General features: G+C 35.1%; 1 protein-coding gene across 1 annotated transcript in view; it reads left to right on the top strand.

Moving 5' to 3' along the window:
- Nucleotides 1-247: 247 nt before the first annotated feature.
- The window catches only part of LOC144966027 (uncharacterized), a 92,315-nt gene continuing 72,562 nt past the window's right edge, over nt 248-20,000 (top strand). The window contains exon 1 of the mRNA XM_078902016.1: nt 248-408. The gene's annotated coding sequence lies outside the window, so the exon portion shown is untranslated. The remainder of the gene's footprint in view (nt 409-20,000) is intronic.

Raw genomic sequence — 20,000 nt, 5'->3', positions numbered from 1 at the left:
TCACCGCCAAAATTCACTCATCTCGTATCCATTTATCATATCCTTTGTATCTGTCTAGCAATGCACATATTATATAAAATCTATGTGATTGAACTCTCTTAATTTATAATTATAATATTAATATATTGATAGATTTCAGTGTAGACCAATTGATTGATTGATTGATCAATTGATTTATTGAACGGCTGATTGATTAGGTAATCTCTCTCGTGGCGAACCCAAGAGTTCACGAACGAGGAATTTCTTCACTCCACTGCACACACAACACATACGCACACACACTCACACCTTCCACCTCACAGAGTCAAGAGAGTCACAGCCGCCACTGGACTGGGACTTCCGTCGTCAAAGGCTTTGGATTGCCCAACAGCAGCGGAATTTTTTTTGTAGGATTTCAATTACCATTCTGTAAGTTATGCCTCTTTTACGTTTTTAATGTAGCTAACGTATTAATGTACTGTTTTGTGAAATTTCTCTCGAAAGTGCACCTTTCGTGAGGGCGAAATCATAATAGTTTCTTACCCATTTTCCGAGTCTAAATATAGAAAGGCTCCCATCCCGTAATCTTTCCTTTACTTTTTTCCACCTTTGCAAGGGCCTCATACTCAAACTCGTGCTACTTTTATTTCTTATGATAAAGCCTAATCATTACATTGAATCGTGAAATACTTATGACACCAAAATAGAAAACGTATGTAGTTCATCTTCCTCTCATTAACAAGCGCGATCACAATACATGAAGAAGATCGATTCAGCCTTCCACTTGAACTTTCAATGCCTAAATTATTATTATCGTACCTTGCTTATACTTATATTCGCCTTCACTACACGACACTGACCACTGACATTTATTTAACGGCATGGATGGTTCTTCTCTACATAAGTTGCAGATACATTTTTTTTCAAGTCTGTTTGAGGAATTTAATTTTCAAATATCATTATCATACTAAATAAATAGGTAGGCCTATCGTCTATATTATTTAATATTAATTACAATCAACCTTCTTGTAATTAGTTAGGACCTCTAGCCTCTAGTTTTCTGTTCAACTCTTTATTGCACATATTACTATTAATCAGTCTCTTTTTTAGTCTAAGTTCAAGGGCTGAAGTTTAATCCATCTTCTATGGTAGGAAGGTAACACAGTTACTCTTCATCAACAATCCTATGATGAATAAATTATGATTCTTTTTCTTTCTAATAGTCTAGAACTTAAACCAATTACCAACCAATGTAATAATCACTGTTAGTTGTATAGAGGGGGAAGGAATACAGAATTATAAACAGGACTGCACTTGGGACTCAAACCTGCTCCATTTGAATCATTTGAGTTTTAGGGTCACACTCATACTAATTGAACTGCAGGGCTGCTTTTTACACTGCTGCTATGATTACAGGGTGGTCTCCATTTTATTTTTTATCAGTTTACAGTCATGCTTATAAATCAGAACGACTATACCTTGCAATTGTTTTCTGTCACCAATCTAATGGACTGAATACCAGCAATGATAGTTGACAGTGATATTGAAATGTCATGCCGATATTAATATTAATTATTTGATTCACATCTGTCACTACAACCCCTTGCATGAAACATTAATGAGACAATAGGCATTACCCGACATATAACAATTTTCCAAAAGTTCTGTCACATTGAAAATAAAAGTTAGATATATCGCTTTTATTTTCCATTCATTTTCTTTGAAATTTGATATAGACCAGGACAAAAATGTCTGCCATTGAATAAAAAGATGAATGCGATACACATCTGCTATGTCAAGGGAGATTATTTTTTATTCAGACTGATCTTATGGAATCCCATGGTCAGGTTTGATCGATGTGTGGTGTGACCTCCGAAAGCTTGATTTACAGATACTCATTGGCCTAATGAGGTTCAAGATTGTTCTCTGGGTATTTTCTTGATAATTTTGCTACAAGGCAACTCCAAGTTCTTAGTATGTTCGTGGTGGATGTGGCTTATTCCTAATCCTTTTATCAAGTTCATCTAAAATATTAATGTTCGATTGGATTAAGGTCTGGAGATCTTGAAGGCCATCCCAGAACATTTGATTACATGATCAAGAAGCATATGCAATGTCATTCTAGTGGCATATGGGCAAGCATTATCCTGTTGGAAAAGTCCTCTGTGACGTGCCATAAAAGATAAGGCTATTATTTAATCTTAGTACCGCCTGACTTTGATGTTACCTTCAATAAAGGCACTCCAGCAAATCAAGTTGATCTTGTGCTACTCAAATAGGTTTTGAATTTGATAATTGACAATGCGAAGAGTTATTTCCTTGGGCGGCCACTTTGGTCGTTTTTGCTGATCCAGTTTATTATAGCGCCAATTTAAACAATGCACATTTCTTTGGCAAACATTAAAATGCCTTGCAACTGTGGAAATTGATAATCCAGAGCAAATGAGTCCTAAAGCATTATCATGCTCAGAATTTGTTAGTTTTTTAAAATGGCAATGAAATACAGAACTTTGGGTACACACTGGTAACATTGTCATGGCGGCCAACTGTCCTGATAAAATCGGGACTGTCCCGATTTGGCAATCTGAGAACAACTACATGAAAATAAATGGACTGTTTATGTGTTTGGAAATGACCTTTGCATGTGCCAGGATTATTTTTTGATTAGCAAATTTAAGCAGAGGAACAGAGAAAGCTCTAAATCTAGATTAATTGTCCAAACATGCTCCTGTTTTGGGTCATGGCAGTATTGTGTTTTAGGGTGTCCTGTTCTAGCTGTTTAAAAAGTTGGCCGCTATGCATTGTGACAAAAAGTTTTAAATTGGTTCGACACGTTACTTTTGGAGATATTTACTTCAAAATGCATGTGCCACCCATGAGCGATGTGCAAACGATCAAATTTGGCAACTGTTCTGTATCGAGTGAATTGCTCCTCACTGATGAACAGTCTTATGCGTTAGTTGTCTATTAATGATTCACATGGTAAAGTTATTCAATTATTTGGAGGAGGGGGGGGGGGGGGGGACCGAAATTTTGGAGCACGGTATATGAACCGGAAGGATTGCATTGTTTGCCGGTGTGATGACAATAGTTGGTGGAAACAGTTCGGTCCAGAGTAAGAGAACAGGTAGATAGGACATATTTCAGTGAGTCAACTAAAAGTAGCTTTTCAATGACCACGTTGCAAAATGAAAAATAGGGAGCAATAGTCTGGTACTGTTTCACACAAACCTTTTCAGATGTTGACTGATCTCATTAAGGTTCATGAATGGATTGGAAAATCACGATCTAGAGCTATCATAGTTCATGAATATTGGTATTTGTCAATTTTAGTATTTAGCTTTTATACAATAAAGACATTTAGGTCTACTTCTTCAAATGAGTTCCCTTACTAACTTCAATCCAAACCATCCTGCACAAACACACATTTCCTATCCGCTTTTTTCATACTATGTAAATTTTTTCATTAAATCATACTTATTTATGATATATTTATTTTTTCTCACCTCATTCTGTTACATTCTCCAACAACGTTGTTTCATCCTGTTGGAATATTCCAGGAGGTTCTTTAAGAGTTTTAGTGTCTGGGATGAATGTTGTTATGTTCTGTAAAATGGCGCCAATGGGGGGAATCACCTGGGGTAGTGATGGTATCATTGGGTTGTGTGGTGTGTATTGGACAGTAAACATTTTTTCATGTGTATGCATGTTTCAGGTTGTTTTGTTTTTTTACTATATGATATTTCTCTTCTAGGCTTAGGTTGCATTTTTTTGTATGTTTACTGTGTAGCTTTTTTTGTTTTGAAACAACGACGTTTCATGTAATGTTGTGTTGTGTGTTTGAGTCCTTCAGTTTCCAGGATGAAACAATGTTGTTGGAGAATGTAACATCGAGGTGAGAATAAATAAATAATTTGCTCGAGCACTCTATGTGGTTCCAGCCACGTATATATTATATGGCGGAAAACAGACTCGATCTGAAATCATCTACTTTGACAGGCCCATTTTTGTCAATTTTCATCTTTTATCTACAAATAAGTGTCATATGTCATTTTAAAGCTTGAAATATGAGGATTCAGAATTTGTAAATATTATGAGCGGGAGACGATTATGCAACTTTTAAAAATAGGTCAATTAACGGTGACCCTGATTAACATGGAAATGCAAAATGAAAAGAAATGTTAACAATTTGAAGTGAAAAATGACTCAAAATACACGTACACAGGTCCACTTTTAAAAAAAAAATAACAAACAATATTTTTTTGTACTTTGTATTGAAACTAACTTTATTATACAACAAGGGGGATAATTACATGAGACAAATAACGAAAAAATATTTTTTTTTAGTATTTTAAACTTTCATTTCAACTTTGAAAAAAAAAAATGGGTCCTTGTTTTCAATTGTATTGTCAAAAAGGGCGACAACAACCCAGGAATAGGTGTCTGGAGGATCCTCTTTTACCAATCACACACTCTGCTCTGCACATACACATAAATAAATTGTCCCGCTATTCCTTGGGAGAACTGCACGGTGAAACTCCCTCTCCTCCAGTACCTGGTATAAAAGTAAAAGCAATATATAAAGACATGGTTGATGACAAAAGCACTGCTTTAAGGATATTTGATTTCCACTGCTTTAAACATTTTTGATTACTCTCTTGAGAAAATAAGGCTTATAATTGCGCATACGAAAGGTGTTTTTAAGAACAAATACTCACACTTATAACTGTTGTTTGCTACACCACAGAGGTTCAAGTGTGAGGACATGAAATGATTTAGCATATGAATCTAATAAAAAGATATATATAAATAAGACTAAAATCTGATAACAAATTTTTTTTCTGGAACATCTTGGCAAGTCGTACAGCATTTTTTCCTTTCAACATGTAATTCAGTACTTAGTTGCTATTGCGGATTTTATCCATATCGGTTAGCAAATTCACAGTTGTGGAGTAATATCTCTCAAGCCTGTGTATCTTGTATTGTAGCTAATCAAAATTTTCATACTGGATAAAATGCTTTTAGATCAGATGGTCAGATTCCAACGCTGCATCCTCCCTAAAAGCAGAGTGAATGTTGTGGTGACACGAAAATTCTGAGATAAGAGAGCGAATCAATATATTTAATATTAAATGTTTACAAATTCAATTGATTAGCAATTTGTGTTCTTAAACAGCTAGAAATGTTCAGATTTGTACTTACATTGAAATATTCAGCATAGGTTACCAAAGTTTACATTTATGAACTGTATATTCATCACCAATGTCCAAGTTTACACATTTCAGAATTTCTGGTGCCCATGCAGATGGTGCCCACGCAGGTGACACCAAACTTTATTTTGCTCAAAAAAACTTTTTCAAAAATTTCAAGCCAAAAATCAAAGTTTAATACACAAAATCAGAGCAAGATTAATGTCTCCAATCAATTTTCAAACACTTTCTTTCATAATTAATAATAAAATAGGATATTGAAATTTGGTGCACGGGCAGAAAATTGAAGACACGAAATCTCCCATACCCCATTATTCACTCTAAAAACAACTAATAATCTTAATTTTTTTTGTTTTGTTAATTTTACAAGTTTCCTAGAACTAATTTTAGTCAGTTGAACACATTTTTAGTTAAAAATTTCAAAGCTTGCCTGATATATAGAATTAAGTTTCCTTTGTCACATTGAAGACACGAAAATAACGCGATTACATAATATGCAGGAAATAACTTATAAACAAAGATGGAAATAATTTTTTAAATTTTTAAATCATACAAATTGTAGTTAATACATCTAACTTTTGTTAAAAACAAAACATAAAGTTAACTTTAAATGGAAACTGTTGATTCACTTACCTCATTTGATCCATTCAAGAAACGAAAGTAAAACCTTCGTGTCTTCAAAACGCCACTTTCCCTCGGTAAAAAATCATTAAAAAATATAAAGGAGCAAAATTTCACCACCATTTTGCTACCACAGCTCCAGGAAGAGTTGATCTATCAAAAACAGCAACTATAATCACCGAATCTCAATTAGATTTTGATTTATTGTGTGGCCCATGCAGAAACTGCTTTTCCTGTCATTATTGTGTTTTCCGCCATATACTAAAATGTGTATATATATATATATATATATATATATATATATATATATATATATATATATATATATATATATATATATATATATATATTATATATATATAATAGTTAAATCATTTAATTTTGTTTGATAAACATCATTATTTTGCAGTTTTATAATGTTTATATTTAGTTAAAATTTGGAACATTTCAGATTTGGAATAGTCAAAAAGTGAACCGAAAAATAGCCATTGACTCATATCTAAATCATGATTAGAGTAACTGGTCAAAACAATAATTATCTAGGGTTTATTCTAATTGGTGAAAGATATTGGTTACTTTTTATTTTATATTTATTAATTAATTTTTTTTTGGTTTATAACTTATTGAATTCTTTCTCATATCATTTTTTTCATTTTACTATCCCTTGTACGGATTGGGTATTTTAATGATGGGTATACTCGTTGGGCCATTTGATTTTATCCACTTATAACTTATAAATGTTTTGGGACTGATTTCACAAATAAAAGTGATTTAACAAATTTAAAATCTTTGTCCAGATTTATGGCGCTCTGTGTTCGGGTTTTGGAAATGATATGTACAGTTTTAGGTTGGTTGGCCGGGGGGGGGGGGGGGGGGGGGGGGGGATATGACAGCTTTCAACTACAATTTAAAGAAAGAGTAAGATGCATATTTCATCACATTAAAAAATCCATCAAAGACATCAAATTATGATGACAACATTTTGTCAACTAAATAATTAAGTCTTGGACAGTGCAGTTTGTCACTATTTTGAATTAAAATTTCAGCACAGCAGTGACTCAATAGAACATTGATACGGGGGACTGGAAAAGTTTAAGTTTAAGAACTCAGAACAGTTGAGATCAATTTGTTTGGTTCTTCTTGTCAACATAATACACAGCAATTTAGCAGGCCCCTGAATTTAACGATGACTGACCCTTTTATATTCATTTGCCATGTTGCATTTAAATTTTATAATTTGTGGGAAGAACTGAAGATAGAACAAATGTTATTGTAATAATGGGATTACGAAGATAATAGTGATCAAAGAAAGCATTCTATTCCAAATTAAATATTAATCAACTTCAGTTTTAAGGTAATCAGAACATTATAAGTGAAGTTTTATGTATTCAGCTCACTGTAGTGATAGTCTCTGCCTGTATACTCTACATTATTGTCTTGGCGCTTGAGCAGTTCATAAGAGGTCTATTGAGTAGATCTCACATCTGTTGCGGCTTTGTAATGTGGCCCCTCATTCAATCCTCTCTGTAGTTTCATCTCCTTTTCGATGTTTCATATATCATATCTAACTTGACAATATGACATTTTTGTTATAACAGTATAGATTTGATGGGTTGACTGAACAGATGGAACACATTAATGGTATGAACACTCATAAATATTACTAATGGCTTATTTAAAGGAAAAAGCACCTTGATGTCTTAATATCAATGATCCTTCAAAGCTAATTAATGGGAAGTGGATTAAAGATTGATTATATAGAAAAAGTGTATGTTCGATCTAACTCATTGTCCTTGGACTAATGACTTATTAGTTACTCCAACTGCACCTGCTATGTGGAGGTATGGCTCAGTCAATGAGTTTTCTGACGTTGTTCAATACTTTTTAAAGTTATCATATTTGAAGAGTGTTTCATCTCAGATGTTGAGTGATTTCATGTTTTGATTTTTACATAATACTTATCCGAACTACTGACCAACTGAGCTCGAGCCTTTAAGTCGTGTGCCATGAAGTAAAAGTTGGATATCTTCCATGTGACTATACCGACTCAGACGTTCCAACTCTCTTGATATTTATCTTCATTCACAACTTTCTATTTTATATTTGTTTTCCCCCCAATTAAAAAGCATAGTTTTTAAATACTCAAAAAAAAAAAAAACATCACCATCATCATCATTATTCCCACCACGACCATGATGATGACGATGTCCACTTCCAATACCATTATCATTGCAATTACCACCATCAGTAGCAACATCATTAAAGTCTTACTTGGATTTTCCAGAGATCCTAAGAATTTTCCAGAATTTCATCTCTGAAATCAGTTGGGGAGTGTGCTATTGATGGCAGGAGAGTGCGTCTAAGTCTCATGTCTTCAAAGTTTACAAATCTCTATTTGAATAGTTTTTAGTAGCCCGTTAGAACCCTTCTTAAAAACTCCCCACCCCACCCTTGTTGTCTGGCAGTTACAATAACGTCATACATGTCATCAGCATCTTTGTGGATTGTCTTGACTTGAAACAAAGTCCAGTGATGTTTAAGATGGTAATGATTGAATGGGTGACAAAGACACCAAAAGACTAATCTGATATTTTGTCATCAGTTAATTGTACTTTACAGACACTACCTCACTTGATTCAAATGTTTATAAATTGTTTTGCTATCAGAGTGCTGGGCATAGTATTGAGTTTTAGTACATAATATAAATGCCTAACAGAAGACTTGCGTGGAACAAAATGATACTTGGCTCTTTTAAAAAAAACTGCTTTGGGCAGATTGTTTACAAACTTGCCTGTTACTGTTTCAAATTTATCCATGGCTCTGCTCCCAACATCTCTTCTTTTTATCTACAATGCGAATAGCTCTCTCCGCTCATCTTCTTCCCTGTTCTTGAACCGTTTGGTTCCTAAGCCGAATTTTTCACGACGTGCTTTCGAATATTCTGCTCCTTCTGTGTGGAATACTCTATCAGCGGACACCAGTCACTGTAATTCTCTGTCCTCCTTTAAAGCGTCTTTGAAGACTAATATTTCCTTTCAATTTTCTGCGAGTGGTTATATTGATTTTATTGAATAACATATGATCGCATGTGCATATGTGTATAAGCGCATTGAGCATGGTAAATTCTTGGGAAAAAGTGTTACAGTATTATTCATATTAATAATAATAAATTCATAGTTTTAATTGATGATTTCCAACACATAATTTTTTTTTTTTTTTTTTTTTGTATTTTAAAAGATTTATTATTATTGTTATTATTGTTATTATTATTATTATTATTATTATTATTATTATTATTATTATTATTATTATTATTATTATTATTATTATTATTATTATTATTATTATTATTATTATTATTATTATTATTATTATTATTATTATTGTAGCATGGTTGGCGATGTCACTCTTAAAATGTTAACGTAAGGATGAACTTGAAAAGCCAGCGAGTTTAAATTTACCGCAGGTGTATTGATGGCAGAATAATTAGTCTCTTTGCTATTAATTAAAATGAGGTTGATTTTTATCCTGTTCTGTGTCGATCCACTCATTCAGTGATTGAAAACAGAGATTTAGTTAAAAGGAATGCAGAAGGAGTTACTCTCACAAAGTTGATGGTTGAACAGCTTCGCCATTATCTCTCTCTCTCTCTCTCTCTCTCTCTCTCTCTCTCTCTCTCTCTCTCTCTCTCTCTCTCTCTCTCTCTCTCTCTATCTCTCGCTCTCTCTCTCTCTCTCTCTCTCTCTCTCTCTCTTTCTCTCTCTCTCTCTCCAATGACTCCGTGTTATACATGATATGTGTATCAGTAATTCATCTAATATGGCTATTACCACTTTGAAATTACCTATTTTGATAAACAATTTTATAAAAAATATACAAATAGCATGAAAGTTTCAGGACAGTATCTCTCTCACATACATACATACATACATACATACATACATACATACATACATACATACATACATACATACATACATACATACATACATACATACATACATACATACATACATACATACATACATACATACATACATACATGCATACATACATATATACATACATACACCCAGAGGTTGGGGGTTGGAAGAGGGGGGGGGGGGGGTGAGAAGAAAGATAGGCAAGTTGGAAAGTATGCCAGATTTCACGAAGATAGATTTAAACGAAATATCGTGTCAAAAGGAGGATTATGATACATTAGCATTTAACGATCATGGAAAGTATGTCAGATACCGGAGCAACCGCCCCTGAACACGGTGTACTGTACTGTATTTGTAATCACACCTCTTTGAAGCACGTGCCCAAGAAAAGTTTTTAATGCTCATGGAGCTCTATCTCGTTTCCTTTCCCACGCTCCTCTGGTATGCACGAGACCTTCATTTTATTCATATATTTACATATACTCTCTCTCTCTCTCTCTCTCTCTCTCTCTCTCTCTCTCTCTCTCTCTCCCCCCCCCCCCCCCCCCCCCCCCCCCCCCCCTCTCTCTATGCTCCACCCCCGCGCTTTCCCTCTATTTCGTGTGTTTGCTTGTGTGTGTATGTGTATGTATTTTTATGAAAAATCTGTAAACTATCTACCTGGATTTTCGGTGCGTACAACCTAGAAAGAGGAGAGCTAACGACGTCTGTGATGGAGAGGTTTCCTGATGGAGGGAAGGCGGGGGGGGGGGGGGGGGAATTTTAGTTTAAAGTTTGACGATGAACCCGCCGTGTTTTATTATTCTTTGAAGAAAAACAGGTGCGTACAATGTTCACAAAAATATGTAATAAAAAGAAATAATAAGTCATGAAATAAATCTTAAATAAACCATCATCGTTCCTGTTCGTTAGGAAGTTGGCTGGAACCGTGGGAATTGGATTCTCAGTTCTACCTTGATTTAGTTATTGTGGAAGATGAGCGTAGTCTCGTCTATACATGTCAACATGGTCTACCTGTGATAAACGTTCATTTATACGTAATGGTGACAACCTGCCTCGCGTGATAGAATTAAGATACAGTACCAGATACATCAGAATAATGCAAGTGCAAAAATTCCAACTCTTCTTAACTGCGAGTTGAACCTCGGATTTTTTGTGTGTTTCTTTCTTTTGCTGTTGTTGTTGTTTTTTTTTTTGTTTTTGTTTTTTTTTTGTTGTTGTTGTTTTGTTTCTTTGTTGTTAATATTTTTGTTTTGTTTTGTTTTCATACTTCTCATTATCTGTTTAATCTTGCGCTGTATTTATTGAATATAACTTTTCAGAATGTCGTTCCATTTGTTCATCGTGTTATTTTAGTTTTATTGTTTCATCATTTGGAAAGATTTGAGATTGTGTATCAAAAGAGTAATAAATTGGCACCTGCCGGCTAGATGGTTGTGACATTCTGTTGATTCTCCGTTTAGAAAGAGTTGAGATGAGTTGGATGGTTGTAAATTTTCTATTGATTTATCATTTGGAATTATGGTGTGTTAGATGGTTGTAACACTCTATTCATCGGTTAGAAGGAGTTGAGATGAGTTAGATGGTTGTAAATGTTCTATTGATTTATCGTTTGGAAATATGATGTATTAGAAGGGTTGTAACATTCTATTCATTGTTTAGAAGGAGTTGAGATGAATTAGATTGTTGTAAGTGTTCTATTGATTTATCGTCAGGAAATATGTGTTAGAAGGTTGTAACATTCTATTTATCGTTTAGAAGGAATTGGGATTAGTTGAATGGTTGTAGTGCATTCTATTGATTCGTTTTTGAGAAAGAGTTTATGGATTAGTTAGAAGGTTACACTATTGATTGGAAAGAGTTGAGTGAATTTGATATTTGTTGACATTTTATTCATCGTTACATTATTTTCAAGTGTGTGTGTGTGTGTGTGTGTGTGTGTGTGTGTGTGTGTGTGTGTGTTTTGTTTCTGTTTGTTTTCCTAATTATATCACCCTATCCACTAAATAATGCGACAAAAATAAAAGAAAAGAAAAGAAAGTCGGATTCTGACTTAATATCTTCTCCCGGCCAGAAAAAAATACCCCAAAGTCGTGATTTGGCTTATCAAAATAGATTTTTTAACAGGCTTGCCAACCAATATAATTTCTCATATTTTATTACGCTTTTAGTTCACACATATGATATTAATGGTAAGTTGGACCAAAGTGTGCTGAATTCAAAAAGTTATAGTTATAGCAGGAAGATAGAAAAGAAAAGAGCAAAAATAATAGTAATAGAGTGGAAGAGTCTTTGGACCTGAGTATAAAGTATAAAACAGATGTTTTCACATGAATTTCAGGCTTTCTTGTCTCAGTGAGTCTTCATAGATTCAGCGAATTTGAATGTTGTGATTGTTGCACGTTTGAAAACGGGATAAGGATAATTAGCCTTAAATTTGGAGAAAAATATGATAAATACTTTAGAATGCTTGACCTTGGTTGGCAAGTCTGTTTTAATCTATCAATGAGTGAAGTAAACGTTTACTGACCACCATTTGAAGTGAAAAAAAAAAAAGAAAAGAAAAAGGTTATTTTGTCAGTGTACGGTATTTTGACCCTATTGTCTTCCTGCCTCTGGCCATTTTTTTCCATAAAAGCAACACAATGTAGGCCTTAGACACCGGTCTATCAATTTCGGCTTGCCTATTGGTTATAAGGTCACTTTCTTTTCCTTTTTAAGTGGGGCACTTGGTACGCTTTACCGCATTTTGATACCAATTATGTGTGTGTGAGAGAGAGAGAGAGAGAGAGAGAGAGAGAGAGAGAGAGAGAGAGAGAGAGAGAGAGAGAGAGAGAGAGAGAGATTACGTACAAAAGCGACAGCAGTTGTCAGTAGTAGTAGTAGTAGTAGTAGTAGTAGTAGTAGTAGTAGTAGTAGTAGTAGTAGTAGTAGTAGTAGTAGTCTTATATTTCTGGATTTAGTATACGAAAATGATGCTGTATCAAGAGATATGTAAACTTTTCCTACTTCAGAAAAAAAAAAAAAGGAAAGAGCAAAATGGATAGAAAAGAAAGAAAGAGAAATAGACCACTCAAATGAATAGTTAAATAATAAATAATATATTAAGGAAAGACGGATAGTAATGTATAAATTTAACGAGTCAAGAATGTACAACATATTTATAGCATATTAAGTTTACCCAGAAAACGCATAATAAGGCATGGTACGTTTAACAACCTAGCAAGTAGACTGCTGTGGTTAACGTTTGTTTCCCCTCTATCGGCTTCGTATGCATTTGCCTGGAAACTGGAAATGTTCCTTTTGTATTTATTATTGTGTCTAGATGGGACGTGGGCGGAATACATGTAGTCGAACTAAGATTTGACTAAGAAGTTATGCTGAGTTAAATCTGCTGTTTTCCACGTTCTACTTCATTATATTGTTTATATTATCACCGTTTCCTGTCCTTTTTTTATAGTCAATATTATTGATACAGATGATACACACACGTTTATTTCAATCTCTCTTCTTACTTTTCGTCACAAATTGCCTACATTTTAGAAACTTGTGTCTCATTTGTTAACACACACACACACACACACACTCTCTCTCTCTCTCTCTCTCTCTCTCTCTCTCTCTCTCTCTCTCTCTCTCTCTCTCTCTCTCTCTCTCTCTCTCTCCCTTTCTATCTCTTTACCCTTCCCACTCTTGAGACTTGCCCATCAGGCAGACCTGCCCTCTTGAATTAATTAAAATATAATATTCTTAGTCTTCACTATACCTAGCTTTGAGACTTATACATTTGACACCAAGGCGGAGACTGAATGGCAGTTCACTGTCCCTAATAAGTAAATAAACTTTGGTACCCTCTTTCCCCCGCCCCCGCCTCTTCAGCAAGTTTTATTGAATTTAAGATGTAGATCTAGAGATTCCATCCAAATGTCAAATAGTATTAATAGCATCATTTTTACATTTCTAGAATGAATGAAGAGGGCGTCACTCAGCTCTTTGTTATTTGTTTTTAGACCGCCAATTGGGTGATTAGTTCTCATTAAATTATCTCAATCAGACCATAAATGTTTAACGTTACGCACAGTTTTATCTTTTGGTACGATTGATCTGGCGGGCAAATTTGGTGAGTCTTTACTTTAACGCAACATGGTGTTGAGGGCCCATGTTTGTCTTAGGTCGGCTAGAATTTATGCTATGTGTTCTACCGCAACAACTTACCTTGAACTGTTGAGTCTGTTTTAACTCAAAACCGATGTGCAGGTCTGATGATCGAAGACAATTATTGTAAGATCGGTTGTTAATATTGGCGATATTTAGCTTTGGTTTGTGTGTATTTCCATGACGGCAATGTGACCATAACATTTTGGGTCATTAGACCTGCAAGTAAGTTGAACATAATGAACATTAACAATAGTAATATGTAACGATAATAAATAAAATGTCTGCATAGTACATGTGACTCGTGTACCTGGAATATAATATATTTTATTCCATTAGACTGTTTTAGAGTGGATGGTAGGTGGGGGATGACACTTGAAAAAAAAATTGAAATGTAAAGCTGAAATATATATATGTGAATATGGTGTGTTTATTGGGTGACATGTAAACCCCACATGCCCCAATATCTTGAGGATTAATCACCATATTAAAGAGCAGTCGCTCCTACACAACACGAGGTTGTGTTAATGACGGATTGCCTTATTGCTGATACTCTACATTCACGATGTCAAGACTGACCTTTTGGCAGAGTGAAGATGAATCTGGCATAAAACAAACTGCAAACTCTTACCACCACCAGCTACCTGCTTTTTTAATTTTTTTTCTTTATTTGTGTGTGTGTGTGTGTGTGTGTGTGTGTGTTGGGGGGGGGGGGGGGGTGCAACTCCTGAAACTTTTTTCCCCCCGGAAAGTGATTATACTGTGTATACTTTAAAACTTACCGCCTGATTTCGTAGGTGACATCGATAGTAAGGGAGGAAACACACACGCAACACTTTCTATCTATCTGTCTATATCTCTCTCCCTTTCTCTCTTTCTTCTCTGTATCTCTCTCCTCTATCCCCCCCTCTCTCTCTCTCTCTCCCTCTATCTCTCTCTTTCTCTCTCTCTCTCTCAATCTCTCTCTCTCATCCTCTCTTACACACGCACGCACACACACAACCTCCTCCTCGTTCTCATATTTAACGTAAATTTACGTATATAGTATTATGAAATTGACATTTCTTGTCGTCTTCAACTAAAAGTTACGCTACACCAAAGCGATATTATATCAACACAAGAAAGAGAGAGAGAGATTGGAGAGAGAAAGAGTGTGTAAGAGAGAGAGAGAGAGAGAGAGAGAGAGAGAGAGAGAGAGAGAGAGAGAGAGAGAGAGAGAGAGAGAGAGAGAGAGAGAGAGAGAGAGAGAGATCTCAAAGCGATTTTCCCACGAAAGTCCTTAGTGTACGTTATGGGGAGACTTCACTAGACGAGGGTAATAAGTACCCGAATTTGATCAGAAATCGTTTATCAACACATTACTCTCCTCTTAGGAACTGTCAAAGATTTTACAATCAGGAGACTTGGTGGATGTCACTTTCCTGTTTATCTTTGAGTTTCTAGAAGTGCACTTATTGTTTTTAGACAACCATTTTAGTGATCAATTATCACTAAATTATATCGATCTGACTATAAACGTTCAAGATATCCGGCTAGAGAATGTTGTATTTTACCTACACAGTATCAATAGCATTTTTAAAAAAGGGAAACCAAACCTCAATGATATAATAAGGCTCGCCATTTCTCGCGCACAATCTTGCAGAACGCCGTCTAGATCTAGGGTCTATAGGTGTTTTTAAATTAAGCGGCATCGATTTCCATTTTTCTTATCGAATTGACGCAAACATTATTGATGGCGATTCATTCCACATTAGAATTTAGTGTTCATCTCAATTGCTATCTTTGGAGATGCAGTATTGGTGACATTGTATGATATGTTATATATAAAGTAATCACTCCATTTTTATGCCAGCTTTTATTATTATTATTATTATTATTATTATTATTATTATTATTATTATTATTATTATTATTATTATTATTATTATTATTATTATTATTATTATTATTATTATTGCTGTTGTTGTTGTTGTTGATTATTTGTGGAAAATGTTAACCGGTACTTGGTTGAGATTCGCTGTAACCGGTCAAAACCCAAAGGTGGATCTTTTTTCAGTCTGCGTTCAGGATAGAAAAAAAAAACCCACAACAAAATACCTATACTTTGAAGCTCCATGTAACCGATTTTACTCTTCTCTCTCTCTCTCTCTCTCTCTCTCTCTCTCTCTCTCTCTCTCTCTCTCTCTCTGTGTGTGTGTGTGTGTGTTTGTGTGTCTTTCTCTCTCACTCGCTCTCCCTGTCTCTTACACACTCTTTCTCTCTCCATTCTCTCTCTTCTCTCTCTCTCTATCTCTATCTCCCTCTTCCTCTCTCTATCTCTCTCTCTCTCTCTCTCTCTCTCTCTCTCTCTCTCTCTCACTCTCACTCTCTTTGTTGTATACACTATACACTTAAAAGTCCGAATTGCCATGCAACAAGTGTTGAAAAAACCTTGCATTTAAGTATTCTCACCAAATGGCAGCTCTCATACAGCATTGGTAATCCGATCCGTGGTAGATAATTGATTATGTTAATATGCATGTATGTACTCCTCTAATCAGACAGCTTTATTTGACAGAGCGGGATCGTTCAGTGCTATTGAGATTTATCATCTAGTATAGCTACATGCACATCGCTCTGTGCGATTTATACAAAGCACTTATCCCTAGTTAGCTAAGCCAATAAAATCACATGGAAAATGGGGGGGGGGGGGGGGGGGGGGGGGGTTGAGAAATTAATGTAAATTTCATTCAAGATTTTGCTTGAGAACTCGGCTCTTACTTTTTTAGCCCTTCTTCGTGCTGTAGCTCTCAAAAAGACTCTGTACATTTGATTTGTAGCGACTTGTAGTGAAACTACGTTGTAAAAAAAATTGTAAAAAAAAAAAAGTATATAATAAAATGAATTGGTTAATTTTTTTTTTAAATGCTGTTTCATTTGCAATAAATACTCTGATTGTATTTTGTTGTTGTTGTTGGCAGTATAATGGCAACTCTAAACGCCACTGGGCGTTCCTTATTTTTCACAGATGGAATCTAAAAGAGCGGGTACCCTCTCTTTTCTTTTCTCTAAATTCTTAACTTGAGCTTAAAATTCGGAATAGAATTATCGAATAGGTAAAGGTCCGAGTAATTTTGACTGTGTATGACCAAAGGAACAAATATAATTATAAAACAAGACCGAAAATAAGAACAACTGCAGCGCTAACCATCGATGGTACCAGTACTGGTTTGTATTGACATATTATTATAGCCTTTTGATTGATTCCAAACACTCACTTCCTGTGTGTGTGTGTGTGTGTGTGTGTGTGTGTGTGTGTGCGTGTGTGTGTGTGCGTGTGTGTGTGTGTACGCGCGCGCGTCCTGCAAATGTGCGGGGAGGGGGGGGGGGGTAAAATCATATCATGATCGGTTCGTTGAACACACCTCGTGGTTTAGCCTGATTTATATCGTGTTGGTATAATATCTCTCAGTGCCACTGCAACAGTGCTCGTGAAGTTAACTAGTTATACTATTGTGGATTGATTCTGTTTTTGAGCAAGTAAGTCCATTTAAACTGCTCTTATTGACCCACATTGGGCGATACCATAGCCCACACCAGTACATGCCTGTTACCCGAAAAAATCAGCCTTGACATTTTCCAAAGGTGGCTATGGGCGGCTCCAATGTTAAACACCCTTGTGGAACTCACAACACATAATTGATGGTAAGCGTTGAAGTAATATTGTGCCTAACAACTCTGCACATTAAAGCAATCGTAACCAATGCACATAATCTATTTATCCTTCTCAATAAAACTAATAGAACCTCACACGAGTTTCCTATTTTTAGACCATAAATTCAATTTTCAGTATTAGAAAAACCCGAACCACATGTACATAGTATTAGCAGGTGTGATAAACGAAGGCAATTTTAGACTTGTTTCAACATTGTTGAAATGACCGGAATTTTTCGTTGGTTCGAGAGTATTTCCTTTACAACAATGAGCCCCATAACGACGTATTTATTGTCGAGTCCGATAACCTGAATTTTTATGATCGCCTTGTTGTAATGCTCTCAAACCAACGCAAAATATTGTCCTTTACAACAACAATGTTAAAACAAGTCCAAAATCGCATTAGGACATGTTGATATGTATTTGCATGTAGTCCCCGGCATCATACCGTTTTTAGTAGGTGGGTCACACACGAATATCTCTCCACCCCCTACCCCCTACCCCCAATTGGACACCCACGGGTTATGAAAACAACACGAGGTTTGGCACTCTACTTGCTGCGAAGCCCTTCGGATATCCTGTTCTTCTATTCCTAACCAGCGCATGAAAAAGAAGAAGAAAAAGAAGCTAAAGTGTAATTTAAGTGGTGTAAATTAGGAACGGGTTAGCATTACGTTGGTGAGATAAGGGGTAGATTATCTGCTGTAAGTTTTAAAATATTTATATTTGCGTCATTGTGCTGTCCTTTTCGTTTTTAAAGATCAGCTTACAATATCATGACTATTTCTCTGTGTTCTTATTCCTCGTCGTAATCATCATTTTGATCATTTAAATTAGTATTTTTCTAGTAAATAAATCATTTTAAAAAAATAGATCAATGGATAAATAAATAGATTAACTAATAAATAAATAGATACAATTAATAAATAAATAGATACAATTCTCTTTTTTTATTATCACACTGGGAATTTGATTTAGTTGTTTGACATCGACATTAATAAAAATAAAGACTTGCATAAACCAGACGTGCAGTGCAGTGTCGTAAAGTGACCAACTACATTTCTCGCTCAAATATGAAAAAAAAAAAGCCTATCTCAAACTCCCGATCCACCGGATGTTTGTGCAATCCCTTTTCAATTTGGCTATCCCGCCCACCATATTGATGTTATGCGCTCAGATTAAAAAAATAAAAACTCATAACATCTGCCAGCCGGATATGACGCACCAAACACAAAACAACATGTAACCTTAAGCGTTTGTAGTCTGATTAATACATTTTATTGAGAATTAGTGAGAATTACTCATGAAAATGGTGACTAAAAACAATAACAAAGAGCTGAGTGACATCAATTTTGTTCTATAGATAGAATGCGGTTGGCCAAGGAGTTCACAACATTGCCATCCGGAAGTAATACGGACCAACACACAAAACTCTGTGTAACCATGAACTTTTATAGTCTGGTTAATACAGTTTAGTGAGAACAACTCACAAACGCGGATGGCAAAAAACATCTTCGTTCTATCTATAGATAGTATGCGCTTGGCTAAGAAGCTCACACATTGCCAAGTATAATGGACCAACACACAAAAATATGTGTAACCATGACATTTTATAGTCTGGTTCATACAGTTTAGTGAGAATTACTCATAAACGTGGATGGCAAAAAACCAATAAAAAGGCCTGAATGACGTCATCTACGTTCTATCTATATATTTCATTTTTTTAAAAAGATCTGATGTCACGACAATGACGCAATGAATGATCGCCAAGAGGAGCAGACGAACGGGTTATGTCAAGGTTGATCATTAATTTGAAATTCGATACCACATCCGACATATCTACGCTTCCTCTTTTGATAATCTAATGTTCGTTCCCGGTCCATATGATCAATCTCACTTACTATAATTCTATCATCATTCTAACATTTATTTGACGTTTTTCTTTTTTTTTTTTCTTTTTTTTTTTTTTTTTTTTGTGTGTGTTTTTGTTGGGTTTTTTTTGTTGGTTTTTTTTGTTTGTTTATTGTTGAATTTAATCAACCGACTGCTCTCTTTGAATACACAATGATCGGAGTTTTTTGTGGGTTTTTTTTAAAGAGAGAGAGAGAGAGAGAGAGAGAGAGAGAGAGAGAGAGAGAGAGAGAGAGAGAGAGAGAGAGGGGGGGGGGGCGGTTGTGTGAAAGAGAATAGGTCCGTTTAAAATGTATTGGAGGAGTGGTTCGAGTAAGTAACTCAGTAAAGTTCTTGGATGTGGATATATTTGCAATCAATCTTAATTTCAAGGCATTAAAAACATTATGTTTCCTGTTGTATTAATTTGTAAAAGATGTATGTGTGCATTGTGAAGTTAATTTCTTTTGAGGATCATATTATTATTGTAAGATACACACATTTCTATTAAAGCTTATTATATTTGTTCGAG

Source organism: Berghia stephanieae, chromosome 2 (assembly GCF_034508935.2).
Source record: "Berghia stephanieae isolate SIO BIC M18660-M18661 chromosome 2, UCSD_Bste_1.3, whole genome shotgun sequence".
Classification (NCBI taxonomy): domain Eukaryota; kingdom Metazoa; phylum Mollusca; class Gastropoda; order Nudibranchia; family Aeolidiidae; genus Berghia; species Berghia stephanieae.
Note: the sequence above shows the minus strand (reverse complement) of the source record. Positions and strands in the feature narration are given on the sequence as shown.